Here is an 18,454-nt window from a genome sequence, read left to right on the forward strand (position 1 = left end):
GTATTCCAGGATGTCACTGGAACCCCAGGAATTAAAGTCTTCAAGGGGTGGGGCCTGGACATCTCTAGTGTTTATACTTTCCCAGATGGATCTGAGTTAGAGAATCAGGCATCCTGATTCATGCAGCAGGGAGGGAAAGATGACATGGCTCCTAAATCTACCAGGAAAGTTACCTTGTGCATCTGAATTCAAATAGGGTACTGCAATATTGTGATTCATAAGAAAAATACATATTTGGTCATTAGATGAATATATACATCTAATACATCTAATGACCAAATATGTACTTTTCTTATGTATTTGGTCTTCCTCCAGGGTCCCTGGCTACTGCTCCCAAAGCCCTTGGAATTTCCTAAGTGTTGAGAGAGATAAAGTTGTCTTTTGTTATGTTGTTAATGAGTGGCTTTTGGAAGGATGGGGGCTGGTTGCCAGTGGAGCCAATCCTGTGATTCAAAGGTTAGAACTTTCCGGCCCACCCCCTGACCTCCAGGGAGGGGAAAGGGACTCGAGATTAGTTCAATCAGTAACATTCCCAAATTTAATCAATCTTGCTTCTGTAATGAAGCCTCCCTAAAAACCTAAAAGGACAGCGTTCAGAGAGCTTCCAGGTTGATGAACACCTGGAGATTTGGGGAGAATGGTGAGAATGGTACACTCTGAGACGGCATGGGAGCTGTGCCCCTTCCCTGTGTAGCTTGCTCTATTCATCTCTTCCATCTGGCTGTTCCCGAGTTACAGCCTTTTACAATAAACTGGTGATCTAGTGAGGAAATTGTTTCTTCAAGTTCTGTGAGCGGTTCTAGCAAACTAATCGAACTCAAGGAGGGAGTCGTCGGTAACCACCTGGACTTGTGATTGTCATCCTGAGTTGGAGAGGGTCATTGGAACCTCCCATTTGCAGATTGTGGGTAAGAAGTACAGGTAGCAACCAGAACTTGCAACTGCTGTCTAAAGCGGGGGAAGGAGCAATATTATAGGACTTGTTGACGTAAGAAACATCCAGATCTGCAAAGAATTTTTATAAGACTTTGTTTAAACTGATAACATATGCTGGGGAGCAAGATCTCAAATGCTCCAGGGAATAACAGTTTTGCAGCTTTTTTTATGCATTTGAAATTAAAGAGGGAAGATTACATGGAGATAGGGGAAAGCAAAGCAGGAATTGGGTTACAGAATAGTTAAGATCATGTGCTCTCTAGTAGTAACTTGTTTCAAAGGTGTGTTAACCTAGACGCACAGAAACAATGGACAGGGCTTGCTTAAGGCAAAAATAAACCTTTTCCTAAAGAAGTTATATGCCTCAGAGTGACTACCCACCATGACCTGCCCAGTTAGAAATTTATTATCAGATCACTCTTGAGGTTATTTTCCATAGAACCCCCTTTTTTTTAATCCACAGACTGAGCCTACAACCTGTGGAATCTGATGCTATCTCCATGAAGATAGTTTCAGAATTGAGTTGAATTCTCGGACCCCCTGCCGGTGTCTGAGAATTGCTTGTTTGGGGGTGTGCAGAACCTCCTCCCATTCCTTGTACTGAAATTGGGAGCAGACACCAATAAAGGGACCATGGCATCAAAATCTGGAATTTCTCTCTGATGCTTTGACTAACAGGATCCTAGTGCGGCTGTTTGTTTATCCTTGTTTATGATAAGAAAGTCAACTTTGCTGGAAGGAGCCTCTATCTGAGGCTTACAGCTGGGGCACTTGTAAGGCCTCAGCTGTGCTTGTAATTTTCACAGCAAAATTCACTGTCTCTGAGTTCTGGCACATAATAGGTGATCTATGACTAAGGGTACAAGAAACCTGGAGCACTCCAGAAAATCTTCAGACACTGGGTTCGAAGCTGAGAAACTCAAAATGCCATCGTTAATTACTGCCCAAGTCCCTTCATACAGCTTCGAACAGATACATTGTGAAGTCTGTGGGCTCGGACATACGAGTTTTAGGAGCCGGCTTCTACTCTCCCAGTAGAGCAGGCAGGCAATATTCTCAGGTCAAGAATCAAGTGTACCGAAACCCTGCATATCCCAAAATCTACGTTTATACCAGAAAGGCCACACCGTCCCTGGTTAAGGCGAGGGCCCTGGTGCAGTTGGTCTTGTATACCATTTTCATGATAAATACATTTTGTTTTTTCCATGAGAACAGCCACATTGCCTAAAGGTAATGTATATTTTGAGATGGGATTAGGAATTGGCATTCCAACAATAAACATACTACTAACAGGAACTGCTATTTGTCACGTACTAGGAATCCTGGTTCAAAGTCCTATTAATTCCACCCTCTACTTCCAGACAGCCACACCCAGAGATCAGATTGTCTCCATTGATTCCGATGCTTAGGGAAGTTAAGAAAACTATTCGGAGAGCTGGTTCTCAAACGTGGGCATGCATCAGAATCACTTAGATTGCTTTTTATTTTTAATTAAAGGAAAATATTATTACAAAAACATCATGTGCATAGCAGAAATTCAGAAAAGTCAGATAAACAAAACTAACATAAAGTCACCATAGTCATGCCACTCAGAGACTGCTACCTTCAGTACCTTAGCGTATGTCCTTGTAGATTCTAAGCAAATATATACGTGCACAGGTATGGATCAGCCTCTTCTCTGCAGTTTCATCTTAGTGGAGGGTATGATCCATCGCGGTGGAGCTTCCGTCTCAGGGAGCTCCCACCACTGGCTCACCCATCATAACTTTAAACACTTTTAAACATAAAGTGTTTAAAAGGCCAGATTTACTCTTGGTTTTCCAGAGTAGTACCCAGTGGGCACTCAGTAACGGCAACCAGCTGTGCAGCACCTTCCATGATCGACAAGGTCCCATGATTCACTAGTATCCCCTTTCTTTGTATACATTTCCTCTCCATTTTCTTCCTGCGGGGGCTTCTTTCTTATTTCAGAATTGCATGGCACCTGTCAGTCAGCTTGGGCTGCTATAACAAGATACCATAGACTGGGAAGCTTAAACAGCAGATGTTTATTTCCCACAGTCTGGAGGCTTGAAGTCCAAGATCAAGGTGCTGACAGATTTGGTGTCTGGTAAGAGCTCTCCTCCTGCCTTGTAGATGGCCACCTTCTTTCTGTGTCCTCACACAGAGCCGTAGTCTATTCTTATCCTTATAAGGATGCTAATCCCATCATGGGAACTATGACCTCATCTAACCTTAAGCGCCTCCTACAGGTCCCATCTCGAAATTCCATCACACTGGGGGTTAGGGCTTCAACCTGTGAATTTTGGGAGGACACAGATATTCAGTCAATAACAGCACCCAAACTGAGCAAAGCATAGATGGGGTTCCACCCTAACAAGGGTCCTTATTACTATGCCAGCTACACTGTCCTTCCAAGGTCAGTAAGATAGCAGAGTCCGGAGTGAAGGTGTGGCTCATGTTCTCTTCAGTTAGCCCTTCAACAAACTCAGCCCCAGAGGCCACCTCAAGGGCTAGTCCTCTTAACAGGGAGCATACTGGCCAAGCGGTCCCAAGATCCAGTTGCCTTCTCTTAAGTCAAAGCCAGGGAACAAGAACACCTCAAGATGCCTATGGTGACAGGCTTGTTCATGTACACCCTCTGTCAAGTGATGCTCCATGTTCCCCAGGTCGGAGCAGATCTCTGGTGGACATGGCTCCTTGCAGGGAGAGTTGAAGCAGGAGAGGTGGAGCCTCCAGCCAGAGTGTCTGCTCTCACCACCTGCAACTGAGCAAGCACCCATGGAATCTACTGGAGCTGAGCCCTGGGGCTGACCCCTAGAGATGACACTTTGCTGGGCAGTGGCTGAGCTCTTCTGTAATATTTCATTCCTGATTCACACCATACGACAGTATCTGCCTATGCAGTTGGGCACATGAGTGCAAACCCACCAAGCCAGACTGGCCTCTGCTGCTTCCGACCCACCTCTCCCCTTGCTGCCCTGGGATCCTGAAAGGCTAATAAATATCTTCTAAGACATTCTTTAGTACCTTTCTGTGACATTCGTAAAATTTTAACCTACCTACACACATTTTTTAAAAAATAAGAAGCCCGAGCATAATGTAAAGGAAAAAAATAATTTACAGTAGAATGTCTGGGTTAATATCTAAACGCTCAATCACAGCTGACCTCGATGTAAGGAAGTCTTCCGGAGCAAGGGTTCTCACATGGGATCGCCACACACACGTTAGCTGCAAACGCAGATCGGCCCTGGTCTGTCTTGTGCTGGTCATTCAAATGACAGTGAGAACATCAGTTAAGTGATTTTTTTTCCAGATCTGGTAGGTTCTGAATCAAACAAACAAAACAACCTCCCCTCCGTTAATACAGTGGCTGCATTCCGATGAAATGTATTCAGCTGTGCAAAAGCATCTGGGATTGAACGTAAAATTGAATTGTTCTAGACTCAGATCATTGTATATAGATGAGAGCTATATTTCTCCCACCAAAAGAATGTCCATTGAGGTCATTCAACAATTTTATATGATTCAACACCCCCGGACATCACAGGATGTCTGGCATCCAGTGCCATTAACACTCCCAATTACTATGAGAGCTGAAATACCCCTATGCACTTCTGAAAGATGCCTCTATGTATACTGCTGTTATTCCATTCTCCAAATGACTTCAGCGTCTTGAGTGTCCATCCTCACTGCACTGATAATAGCTGCTTGGCTCTGTGCAAGCCTCAGTTGCCTCATCTACAAAATGGGTACATGGAGGAAGTTAAACAATAGCTCCAGTTTCAAAGGATATTTAGCACAGCGCTGAATGAATTATAATTATTAAATGAATAAGTGTTAAATGAATGTCAGTTATTTATAATTTATATTATGTATTATTTATGGTGATCCATAAATTTCCCATGAGTGAATAAGAGCTTATAAGCAATGAGCCAAGATTCTGAATGCTATTTCATGGATTTTAGAGGACTAAATTTGATTCTGGAGTCTCAATTATTATCATAATGGCACCTCTGATGGAGTTCTTACGCTGTTTCATGATGAGGACTCACGGTGAGAACATCACCAGAATATTCGACCTTTCTTAGATGTGCGCTCCGGCGTTGCTTGACAGTTCTCACTGAATGGCTTCAGGCCCTCATCCAGGACCACAGCTTCCCCAGACCGAGCCCTAAATTGAGATGCAAAACAACAAAAGACGCCAAGACTACAGTCTAGTTCAAAGACAGAAGCTGCACACGTAGAAGAATAACAATGTAAGAGCTCCTGCAATTACATGGTAAATTATTTGGTATCATCTTTAAATTATGTAGGAAATAGAAAAAGGAATAGCTCAGTATAGGTGGAAGAAAGCTTTCAGAAGGAGGAAGGCCTGAACGGGCCCTAGAGGATGGTGGGAATCTGGGTCAGGACAGAGAAGGGAGTGTAAATAGGTCGTGGGGGGCTGGGCGGAGGGAGGCTTGGGTGGACTCAAGGGAGGGTGATGGGGTATTGGTGACCAGGCCTGGGAACTCAGGCTTGCCAACAGCCTTTACAAGAGCCAGAGAAAGTTCCCTGCTAGAAAAAACATATACTGTTTAAAGCAAAATCAAAGTGTCACAAATGTCCTGACATTATGTCCCCAGGGATACACCTGGTGATATTTCCTGAGACCATGTCAAAAGCTGGGGAGCTTGTGCTAAACTGATGCCAAGAGGTGCCTGTGAAAATGCCACCTCTGGGTGTGAGGGGGCATTTGGCTCCGTGCTGGCATTTGTGGTCTGGGAAAGGAAGTGTTCTCGTGGGACTGTTATTCTTGCCTTCAGGAGGGGCTGTGGGAACACACAGTCACTGCTGAGGGACCTTTCCAAGTATACGTGCTTGTTTACTATGATGAATGACTGGCTCAGGAGTGAGCTGAAATCATTCTTTTTCTGGAGATGGTATGAGAATCCAGCCCAGAATTTTTTACAGTCTGCTGCCAGAGCCCAGTGACTCAGAAACAAAGTTCATGTTTACTGGAATGCCAATCTGCTAGGAACTAGGGTGGCTGCAAAGCCACTACATCCTTGCCCCAAATTTTGTGTTTAGGGGACACAAGGATGTATGTGATGGCAGTGGTATCACTGTTGATGTCAGGAAACCAAGCTAAGCTCGCTCTCTCCTCTCTCTCCTCTCTCTCCTCTCTTTCTTTCAACAAATACTTAATGCCAGGCTTCTGTCCTCATGGAATACATATCTCCCTCTAGTAGAGGGAAACAAACAAGGTGAAAAAGAATGTGTAGAATGTATTAGGTGATGCGAACTATAGAGAAAAACAAGTATGAACAGAGCAGTACTGTGGTAGGGGTGGCAGTGGTATAATTTTCAATAGATGGGAATGCTCGTCTAAGAAACTAACATTTGAGCACAGCCTGAAAAAGGGTGAGAATGAGTCACAACAATAACTGGAGGAAGAGCATTTCAGACAGGGGGAATAGCATGTGCAAAGGTCCTGAGGCAGGGGCAAGTCTGGCATGTTGGAGGGACTGTAAGGAGGTAATGTGGATGGAATAAGGTGAGAAGGGAGAGAGAATCAGGAGGTGAGTTTGGAAGCAGAGAGAGCAAATTATATCCATCTATGTAGGAGTGAGAAGGGAGAGAGAATCAAGAGGTGAGTTTGGAAGAAGCAGAGAGAGCAAATTATATCCATCTATGTAGGCATTGTAAGGAGCCCGGATTTTACGCGCATGGAAAATGAACTATCAGGATTTTGAGCAGAAGTGTAATGTGATCTGACTTTCATATTCCATCCCTGGCTGATGTCTGGAAAAGAGACTAAAGTGTAGGAGAACATAAGATAACCAAGGAGGATGTTATTTCAGTTACACAGGCGAAATGAGCTAGGGTGGGAGCCCTGGAGGTGACGAATGATGGTCAGGTTTTGCATGTATTTGGAAGGAAGAGTGGAGATTTGCTGATGAATTATATTTGTGGCGTGAGAGTAAAAGAAAAGTCAAAGAAAAGCTAATGCTCATGACTTTCAGTGATTGGCTGGAGACTTGAGTTCTCCAAGGAGGTTCTGTTGCCAGTGGCCACCTGCGATACCTAGAAAGTTTGATGGTTAGAAGTTACCTCCTTTCGAAGTGGCTTCTCCTGCCAGCAGCAGCAGCTATATAAAGCATGATCCTCAAAGGCCTGGGGTATGAGGTGTGATGATTTATTCCTTCCTCTGCCCAGCTCTCTCAACTCACATTGAAGAGTGAGGCAAAAGGTCCTAACGGAGCTTTCTTTCAGCCTAATCACTGTTCAAAGGTGGTGAGAAAGCCAGTAGTAATAGCTGGCTACAGGTGTTGGTGGCCACCGGATGCATGTCATGTAGCTATTAAAAGCTGAGGTCAGCTGGAACCTGATTCTAATTAGTTTCCACATGGGAAACTAATTAATAATTAATACATATGTATAAATAATTAATATAGGTGAATTCATTTCACCATTTTAACCATCAGTTTTCTGATCCGTAAAATGGAGTCATCCATTTCCTACCTCAGGATTATTGAGAGGATGATCAAGCACTTAGCACAGTATCTGAAATGCGAAGTTCAATGATCAGTTATCAAGTAAATAAGTGAATTAATGTCTTCATCTGCCACGTATCAGCTAATTTCCTCCAATCATTTCCAAGAGATGCGGAAGGGAGCCATAATCCCTCCTTCTTTTGTTTTGCCGATCTCCTGCCTCTAAAATTCTTCTGTGTTTTGGGTCATAATGATTTTATTTTTAATTATGGTGGCACCATTTATTGAATGTCTAGGAAGGATTAAGACCTGTCTTAGGATTGTTAGGTGAGTGAACTCTCTCTAATCAACCTACCGGCAAGGTAAGAGGTATGAGAGCCTCACCTTACAGGTGAAGTTCCTGAGGTTAATGGCTTTTCTAAGGTCACGCAGCAAAGGGAATCAGATTTAACCCCTAGGACTGCAAGGGTTATGAGGTGACATCACGGATGATGATGATAAGAAGATGGGGGGAAGAAGGGAGAAAAAGAGTATGGAGAGGAGGAGGAAAGGCCAAAGGAGAAAAAAATAACAAACATATATTGCCAGACTTCGTTATTAGCGCTTCCTATGTTTTAACTTTCTAATACTCATAACGACCTTTTCAGATAGCTCCTGTTATGGTCCCACATTATTGTTGAAGAAACCGAGGCTCTGTAACGTTCAGTCACTTGCCCAGGGTCACATAGCTACTGAGCGGCTCTGCAGAGTTTGGGATCCAAGCACCCTTGGCTCTAAACTGAAGCCTGTAGCTTTGACGCTTTGCCGTTGTGCCAGCCTCATGCCTGTCATTTGTCCAGGATTTCCCGATCTCATCCCCAGCACGTCTCTCCATGGTCATAGGCAACCCCTCCTTCTTCCCTTTTCCAGGAGGTTTTTTGTCCCCAAAGGATTCTGAAGGTCACAGTGTTATATTTGTCACTTCAATTAAGAGGAGATACAGCTGGTGAGAGACAGCCCCATCTTCTTTGTGCTGAATTTAAACCAGTCAAGAAGCTCAACCCTTCAGGAAAAGGCAGGGGGTATTTCTCATGAGTCAGTGTATGTTCTTGCTCAGTCTGTGTCATATTTTGATTTTTCTCAATATATCATCAAATACTCTAATTAAAAAAAAAAAAAAACACACACACACACATTAGAAAGTATAGCCACAAGTGAACAATCATCAGCTCTGATGTGACTTTTAGCAGTCTAGTTGTTCTTGATATGCAAACTAATCTGTAAAGAGCAGGAGCATGTGAGAGAAGCAGAATGCATTATTCATTGGGAAACATCTTCCGGTATCTTAGAAATGAGAGCATGCCAGTGTTGATTTAATACCACCTCTGTGCTTAGGAGGAATTCAGTTAGAGATACACTTGTAGCTTGAAGAGTTGCTTATTTGATAAGCTGTGAGTGGTGTTTTGAAGACATTATGCCCATGTGAAGCTAGAGGTGGAATTTTTATCTTTGTGTCTACTTGTCCTGTTTCTCCAATGATTTGGCAGAACTCTCAATGGCAAGAATTACCTATCTGTAATTGTAGTTCCTGGCATATTGTCCTGTCCCTATGTTGTAAATGAGGAAATCTCCAAGATAGAAAGCTTTAGAGAACTGACCTGGAGCAATTCACTTCCCTGCTCAGACTCTAGTCCTGCTCCACGTGTTCAATGTCCACATGTGGTCTATTTGCAGATCCAAGGAAGGCCTCTGCCATCCTGCAGGAAAAATGTTCTTGTCTTTAGCCAGTAATCGTGCTGTTTATTCAATTACTCTGTTGTTCTCAACCTAAGGCATGCATCAGAATCACCAGGAGGTCTTGTTAAAATACCAATTCCTGAGCCCATTACCCAAATTTTTTATTCAGTAGGTATTGATTTCTTAGAGCTCTCATAATGCATCGCCACAAAGTTAGTGGCTTAAAACAACAGAAATTTGTTCTCTAACAGTTCTGAAGGCCAGAAGTCCAAAATCAAGGTGTTGGCAGGGCCATGCTTCCTCCAGTGGCTCTCGGGGAGAGCCTCTCCTGCCTCTTCCAGACCTAGTGGCTCCAGGGGTTCCTTGGATTGTGGCTGCATTACTCCAGCCTCTAACTCCATCTTCACATGGCTTTCTCTTCTCTGTCTCAAATCTCCCTTTGCTTTTTTCTCTTTTAGGACATTTGATGTTGATATAGGGCCTATCTCAGTAATCCTGGATGATCTCATCTTGAGATCCTTAACTTGATTCCATCTGCAAAGACCCTTTTTCTAAATAAGGTCACAGTCACAGGTTGCAGGGATTAGGACCTGGGCATACCTTTTAGGGGGTCACCATTCAACCCACTACAGAAGGCCTGGAATGAGTCTTGAGATTTTGCGTTTTTGCATTTCTAACACCTTCACAATTGATGCTGAAAGCTGCTCAAAGGTTGGAATGTGAGTATGTATTCTGGAGGGAGAGAAATAATACAATGCCTTCTTTGAAAGAAATAGCACCTTTTCTGTAGAGTTCTTAAAATAGATTTTATCTCATGGGATTGATTTATGGTATCCATTAAGCCAGATGCATAGCTATACCACTAGAATTAATTTTTAAGTTGCTAACCCTTAATTATTTGTAGGAGACAGGACAAAAATGTTGGAAGCAATTTGGAAGTAGTCTTTATATTCAGTCTATAATGGATGCTATTTAAAACAATGGCTTTTCATATTCTCATATAAATGATGCAGCGAACATTCAAAGCCATAGACTGTTCAAATGCTTTGTATCCTGAAAAGAATACAAAGACCATCAGACTGTAAATTGTGATTTTTCATTGCCATAGTACGTTTCTAAATACTGAATTCTGGATTCAGATCCTGAGCGTGTTCCCTTTCTGGCTATGAGAAGTTAGTTGGGTCTTAGTTTTCTTGTCTTAACAATGCAGACGATAATGGTTTGTCTTAACAATTAGCAGGCTTATTATGATGATCAACTAAGAGCACTTTGTAAACTGTCAGGTGCTTTAAATATGTTATTTCTATAATGATGAGGTGGAGAATAAATATAAAGTTAATTCATGGAAGTCTTAAGAAAAATTCTAGTCTAAGTATGTTAATTTGACTTCTCCCATGTAGCAGATTGCTTCTTTCAAAGGTGATCACAGTATGTCCCATTTCACGTGGTCTTCAGTGTGACCTCTGTACTCGTTTTATTGAGATACAGGGACTTTGCCCCATCCTCTTGGATATAAGTGGAACAGGAACTTGCTTATAACCAATAGAATGCAGTGGAACTGACTTCTAAGGTGAGGTCGGTCATAAAAGGCCATGCAGCTTTCACTTTGTTCCCTGAGAATCTTACTTTTGGAGACCTCCTACCCTGAGACTACCTTTGAAGAAGCCCAAATTAACCCACAGAGAGGGGCTGCATGGGAAGACCCTGAGGCTGCATGAAAAGAGTGAGAAAGATGCCCCGCCTCACAGCCAGTCCCCACCCCAGTGTCCTAGCTACATCCATCATCTATCTGACTGCAACCAAGAGAGACCCCAAGCCAGAACAGCAAAGCCACCCAGCCTAGTTGAGCCCTTTTTGGATTATTGACCCACAAAAATCCTAGGAGATAATAAAATAACGTTTATCGTTTTTAATATCTAAGCTGTAGGGTAATTTGTTATGCAACAACAAATAACTAGAACATCCTGTATAAATCATTATAACCAATGGTCTGATTATCAATTATGTGTTGAAAAGACATTAGCACCATAGCTAATTAAATGTGCTGTGCCTTCTAGCCCCTCATATCTCTACCTGAAGCCCCTCTCTACTTACTTATCCTTTTTATTTCAAATATACCTTCTGGGAACAGTATAGATGACATTCCCTTTTTATGCTTCCATGTAAGCACAATCCTTCGCTTCCCAGCCCTACTTTATCGGAGTGAAATTAATTAATGTTATGTCCCTTCTACTAGACTCTGGGCTCAAGAATGTCAGGGACTCTGTTGGTTTGTCCTCAATTTTATATCCCCTATATCCAGCAGAGTGCCTGAACTCTACCTAGTAGGCATTAGAATAAATAGCCATGTAAGGATGAACAAAGAATGCGGATTGGACCCAATTCATTCTAAAACGGTCTCAAGTTTACACAAAGAGCATAAATAGGACATCATATGAACAAATACAAAAAAAAGTATATGATGCAATATAGTGCCTTATTAATTTCCTATAATAATATGGTGCCTAATGGTAGCATCTGTTTTTCTCAGATGGTTGTTTGTAATACTTCCGTTATGATCCTGCAAGTAATCAGAGGGAAGGACATCTCAGGCCTGGAGAATTCATAAGATTTCTTTGGAAAACATTTAACAGATATCTGAGAAAACTCAGAGGGCATCTTGGGACTCCTTGATGGCCACAGAAGGAATGACTTTTAAAGAAATTGATCCAGGAATGTCTGTATGGCTGCCCTTTTTCTTCTCATTGTAAATTTCCTCACAGTGATTACAGATGTTGGAAATCAAGTGTTTGGTTTTCTGGCTTTTAGAGACAATAGTTTGTCTGCATTCTTAGGCAGGCTTCTCATCGCTTGTGGATTGGGAGGGGTACCAACTGGCCCAACTTCAGGATAACAGTTATGATGTAAATTCTGTGAATGATACCTTTGCTGACAGTTTTCACCTGAACAGAATCTCCTAAACTAATGCCACCTGACAACCTGGTTCCTCCCCAGTGCTTTTACGATGTATAAACCATCCATACCTGTGTGTTAGCCATCCTTTGATCCTTTACCACACTGAGGCTCTAATAGGTCCCTGAAAACATAGGCTTAAATATAGGCAAACACAAGATGATGAATTGAATCAAGTGTGAATTGAGTCCCAAAAATCCATAACATTTCCATTTGGCCCACAAATTGTCCCTGTTGCTTAGAATGACTTGTAGTGTTCACTTGATATCCACTCAAGCCTATGGTAATTATTTTAAACTTTGGTCTCATAAACCAGTCTATTAGTATCATTCCTATGATTAATGATAATGGCAATTACTAGTGTTTCCTTAGCACACTTATTCTCCTATTCGTTATACTAAATTCTTTACACAAATGACCTCATCTAATCCTCACAACAACCCCATGAAGTATATACACTAATACACTAATTTTAGAGATTAAAATAATAATAATAATAATAATAATAATAATAATAAAACCCAGAGGCACAAAGAGGTTAAGAAATTTTACTAGGGACATAGCCAGTAAGTAGCAGAAATAGATACTAGCACAGATAGAATTTGAACCCAGTCTAACTCCAGAGCATGAGGTCTTGACAAGGAGTCCTGGAACTCCAGTGCCACCAAAGGAATGACTTTGCAAAAGAGAGAGAGAGAGAGACAGAGAGAGAGAGACAGAGAGAGAGAGACAGAGAGAGAGAGAGAGAGAGAGAGAGAGATCCCTGATTGTGAATGTTGCTATCTTTTTCTTCTTCTTGTATATTTCCTCATAGTATACTCAGGGGTTAAAAATCAAAGTTTTGGTTTTTTCGCCATCTAGAAGTTTACTTTGAACTTTAATTCAAGTTGTAAACTAGCCTATCACCATCATCACCACCATCACTGTCATCACTATCGTCATCCTCATCCACTCAGCTAAATAGTCTGGCTCCCAGACCGCTCCCTATTGACCATATGTGCAATTCCTCTCTCAATTTGTGCCATATACAAGCTCATCCTCACCAATTACTGATGTGTTATAGAACCGGGCAGAGAACAGTGATCTACCCTCAGGAGAACTCACACAGACACATTGTCTTTGCACCATGGGGACATGATTATCCAGGCCATCTTAAAGCCACCAGGTTTTATTTGCCAAATCATATGTACAAATCCACAGAAATGGTGCAGACCAATTCCTTTTGTTGAAAGTAAAATCCACCTAACCCAGTAACTCTCTCCAGGAAGGATGGCCAGTTCGGCATGATTTGTGTGCAGTGAACTCAGGTTGGGCACTATACTGCGTATTTCTCATATATAAAATGGTGATAACATCTACCTTGTAGATTAGTGTCATTTAGATGATATGACGCAAATCGAGCATTAGCATTGTACCTGACATGTGGGAAGCTAGCAGGAAGTCAAAAGTTACATCTCTCATTATCATTATTAATAAGCAATTTGAGTCTTAGTCTTTGAATTGTATTATATAATTTAAGTAATGGAACTATAATTTCTTTTCTGCACCATTCCCTTTACACTTGGATATAATAAGTCCACTTCTCCTTGTTTGTATATCCAAATTTTTAAATTTAATTTGGATCTTACTTTTTTTTAATCTCATCAATAACCAACTACAATCTGCCCTTCTGGAGGACTACGTTTCTTAAAGCATGCCTGAGCTCCCTTTGCCACTCTGATTTATAATGTGATATTTAGCACCCTCAGCTGCTTCTAAAACCCAAGGGGCAAATTGATTACCTAGCAACCACATAAATGCAATTGCTAATGGTACAGTTTAGCCCCATTTTGTTATAATGAAATAATATGTCTTATGAGAATGAAAAGCTGAAGTGTGCTATATGAGGTCAGTGCTTTGGAAAAAAACTGCTTCTTCAGGACAGGTTAGCAAAGCAGATATTATACCTGTCACCCCCTGGTTCCCTGAGATTCACCATTTCCTAGAATGGAGGTCTCGCCATGTGAGTCCTTGGGCTGGGAAGAGACGGCAGCCGTGAATGGTTTGCCCAGCAGTCTTTAAACAGAATGTAAACTTGGATACCTTTGGGTGGGGTGAGCAGGCCACCAATAGCGCTATCATTTATGGGTTACCTCACACAGGCTTACACAGCCCCCAAAGGCATCTGACTCTTTATCCTTTGGTGAAGAGCATCAGAATGCCCCTTTCCTCTCCTAAAATGAGATCCATAGCTAATATTACTACCTACACATTGAAAACAATTCTCGTTATGTCATGACTTCAATATAAAGGAAAAATAAAAGGAAATTAATTTATAATAAAATATGCATTTTAAAATGTAAATGTTCAAGTATGACTACACAGGAAGATAAAATGATGAAGTCAAATGTTTGCACCTATTCGTAATGAATCAGCTTGGATTTAGAAGTAAGATGACTCAGAAACCATTCTGTAGAAATACTGGAAAAGGGAAATGCAGAGGTCAGATGAACACGGGAATGAAACTAAGACGTTCAGTACAGATTAAAATCTCACAAAAAAATCTTTCATTAATATGTAGAGGTAGATTCTTCACTCCGAATTTTAAAGACGTCTTTCACTTACTTGAATGCTGAATGGGCCATTGAGAGTCAAGCATAAAATGGGGTAATCTTTCGTTAAGAAGAATGTCCTTCAAATTCAAAACTTTTGACATCTCTGTCTCTGCCCTCTACTGATTATAGCAATGGAAAGCCACTCTACAAATTTCCAAACTTCTCATCTTGGCTTTCAATACTGATCTATTCTACCTGCCTGACCTTATTTCTTACTTCTCTCAAAACATTAATCCATTCATTGATTTATTCATTGATTCATTGATTATTCTTAGAACAATGTCATTATAGCTTTGTCTCAGTTTCCTCACCAATGAGGGTGAATGACTTCACAGGATTTTAGGAAGGGTTACATGACCCATATGAAATGTGTAGTTAGCACAGACAGAGCCAGCGCCAGAAAAGTGGCTTAATAAAGGCTGTTCTTATTATCGTCCTACTGAATGCATTAGTTAGCACTTCCTTTTGTATTCTACCATAATGTACATGGGCATGGTTAAATATACATACATGTCTACGGCCATGGCACCCTGAACAAGCCCGATCCCGTCTGATCTCAGAAGCTAAGCAAGGCTGGGTCTATTTAGTACTTGGATGGGAGACCACCTAGGAAGACCAGGTGCTGTAGGCATTAAAAATAAAATACTTCTCAATTTACTGGCTGGGATGGGAAAAGTGCTGACCTTACTGGATCGCGTCTGATCTTGGAAACTAAGCAGGGTCGAGCCTGGTTAGTATTTGGATGGGAGACCACCTAGGAAGACCAGGTGCTGTAGGAGTTAAGCAGATAGCTAGATAGATAAATAAATAGATAAATAGATAGATAAATAAATAAATATATACACACACATACATACAGGTATATATAATAGTATTTTACACATATATATGAAATACTTTACAGTAGTATATGGTGAGAAATTTGTGCCAAAATCCTCCTCAGTACCCCTCCCTAGGGCAGCCACTGTGTATTGTATGTCTTCCCAGAAATTTTGAGAAGCAAATATGTGCATCCTTTTTGCAGTGGTTTTCCAGGATGGAAGCCTTTTCTCTTTCACCAACACTTCCCTGTGGGCACTGTCTATGGATCGTCTTCATTCTCTTTAATGGCCATGAGGTAGCTCATTTTACGGATGAACCATAATTTTTCAAAACATTGCTTAGGTTGTTGTTTTTATAATACAGAAATTTCTAAAGCAGAAAGCAAAGTAGCCCATAAGCTCAAGGTCCAGAAAACCCAGTTAACTCTTTTTTTTTTTTTTTTTTTTAAGCAAAAGGGAAGTAATGGATGATAAAAAATAAAAGGGGGGCAGGGAGTAACGACATAATATGGAAAGTGAAAAATCTCTTCTGAAGTCTCAATCCCTCTCTTCTTTAAAAAAGAAAAAAAAATACACCCCAGAAAACATCAGCAGTTTCATGTGCAGAAAGAAAGAATATGGGTACACTATACAGGTTGATAAATGCTCCCTACCCCAACCCCCAAAAATGTGTATATTCTAATCACTGAAACCTGTAGTTATGTTACCTTAGATGGCAAAATGGACTTTGGAAATGTGATTCAGTTATGGATCTTGATTTAGAGAGATTATCCTGGGGACGCCAATGTAATCACAGGGGTCCTTAAAAAGAGGGAAACAGGTGGTCAGAGAGGAGAGAAGATGCTGTGCTGCTGGCTTTGAAAATGGAGCAAGGGGACCAAGTGCCAATAAATGCAGGCAGCATCTCTCTCCTGGAGCCTCCAGAAAAGAATGGGTCCCTGTGGACCCATTTCAGACTTCTGCCCTCCAGAGAAAAAAATTGTGTTGGTTTAATCTACTGAGTTTGTGATCATTTGTTACAGCAGCCATAGGAAACTAATAATCTAGCAAATATTTATTTTTATTTGCATAAGGACCATACTCTGTGTGTGTTCTTTACTAACAGTACCTCATTACCTAATTTTTCACAGGCATGCGCCGTTCCCTAAATCAGGTTTATAAACAACTGGAGGCAGAAGATGTGATTATTATCATTTTACATTCTTCTTGGCTTCCTTCTCAGAAGAAGAAAACATAGCTGCTTAGTGAAAACTAAAAGAGGACGCAGGTAAAGTTAGAGCAGGAAGCAGGCTTTCGGTGTCCTCCTGCCCGGAGCCTTCAGTGTGCTTGGAGCTCAGCTTCAGCTGCAGTGGGCGCCCCTCCCTCCATCCAGCATCTTCTCACTCAAGCGCTTTTCTAGAGTCAAGGGAGTTATGTATTAACACAGGGCAGCCCAGAATCAGGGATGTTATTATCCCCAGAGGTAGCCTCCAGCTGGTGGGGGAGAGGGGTAAGTGGATCAATATCCAGCCCCCTGTCCATGAAAAGGCAATTCTGAGATGCATTCTACCTGCTTCCTCGGAACTACTCAGTGGAACTGAGCCCATTTCTAGCACCTCTATATAGATGTTTTTTCTTCCTTATCTCCTTCTCCCTCACTCCTACTTTCAGAATGCACCCCCTGCCCCCCAAATAAACCACCTGTGCCCAAGTTTTTGTATCAGACTCAGTACTGAGGAGAGCCCAAATTAAGATAGAACCTCAGCCTCGCCTCTCTATTCTGAGCACACTTTACCAAATCATTCACCTCAACCTTAATATTCTTGTCTATAAAATGAAGATAACAGAATCTACCTCAATAGATGTTGTAATGTTGAAAACAGATAGTATGTATGAAGTGTCCAGCATATTATTAATAAGGTAATATTGTTTAAACTATTTGATGATTATTATGCAACAGTAATTGCTTTGGTAAATTAATAAAATACATAAATCAAGTTCTTGATAAAAAATGAATTTTCTACAATTGGTCTTGACCTTCAAAAGATTTCCCATTCCTTTCACCATGTTTATTCAACATATTATTATGAGCACCAAGCTACCCTAAGAAACAGGAATACTGCAGTGAACAAAGGAGACAAAAAACATCTTCATGGAGCTTAGGTGCATGTGGATTTATTAAGCGAATGATATTTGTGCCCTAGAAATATGAAGGTAGAGAGGACATAGTTGTTGCCTCCATCTCTGCCCTTCCTCTGCCCACTTATTTAAAATATACACAGCTGAAAACATTGCTGTAGGTTCATTTATTTTATGTTTATTAGCCTCCTACTATATGCCAGACACTGTGCTAGGCACCCTCCTTATATAAATATAAAATTTTTTTTTTTTATTAGTCTCAAGTATACAGCACATTGATTAGACATTTATATAGTTTATAAAACAATCCCCCTAATTGCTCCTTCTCTCCTCTGGTTTTACACCTAGTCAATATATTAATACTGACTGCATTCCCTGTGCTGTGCTCTCCATCCCCATGACCATCTATCAACTACTAATTTGTACTGCTCTAACCTTTCACCCCATTCTCCCAGTCCCCCTCCCCCATCTCCTCTGTCTGTCACCAAATTGTCCTCCATATTTGAGTCAGTTTTTGATTAGTTCTCTTTGTTCCTTGAATTCCACATATAAGTGAAATCATATGGTATTTATTTTTCTCTAACTTATTTCACTCATCATAATAACCTCTAGGTCCATCCATGTCATTGCAAATGGTAGAATTTCATTGTTTTTTAATGGCTGAGAATATTCCATTGTATATATGAACCATAACTTCTTTTTTCCTTGATGTATTTAACTATTTTATTTCTATTTAATAATTTTATTAATCTTCTATTACTTTGTAACAAACCATCCCAAATTTTAACAGCTTAAAAGAACAAAAAAAATCTCAGTTTCTCTGGGTCAGGAAATTGAC

At 41.0% G+C, this 18,454-nt stretch overlaps 1 protein-coding gene and 1 pseudogene across 2 annotated transcripts in view; both read left to right on the top strand.

Moving 5' to 3' along the window:
• The window catches only part of CDH13 (cadherin 13), a 962,058-nt gene that overhangs the window by 645,183 nt on the left and 298,421 nt on the right, over positions 1–18,454 (top strand). The window lies entirely within an intron of this gene.
• LOC112474849 lies at positions 15,190–15,308 on the top strand (annotated as a pseudogene).

The sequence above is a fragment of the Pteropus alecto genome, unplaced genomic scaffold (genome assembly GCF_000325575.1).
Source record: "Pteropus alecto unplaced genomic scaffold, ASM32557v1 scaffold7, whole genome shotgun sequence".
NCBI classification, from domain to species: domain Eukaryota; kingdom Metazoa; phylum Chordata; class Mammalia; order Chiroptera; family Pteropodidae; genus Pteropus; species Pteropus alecto.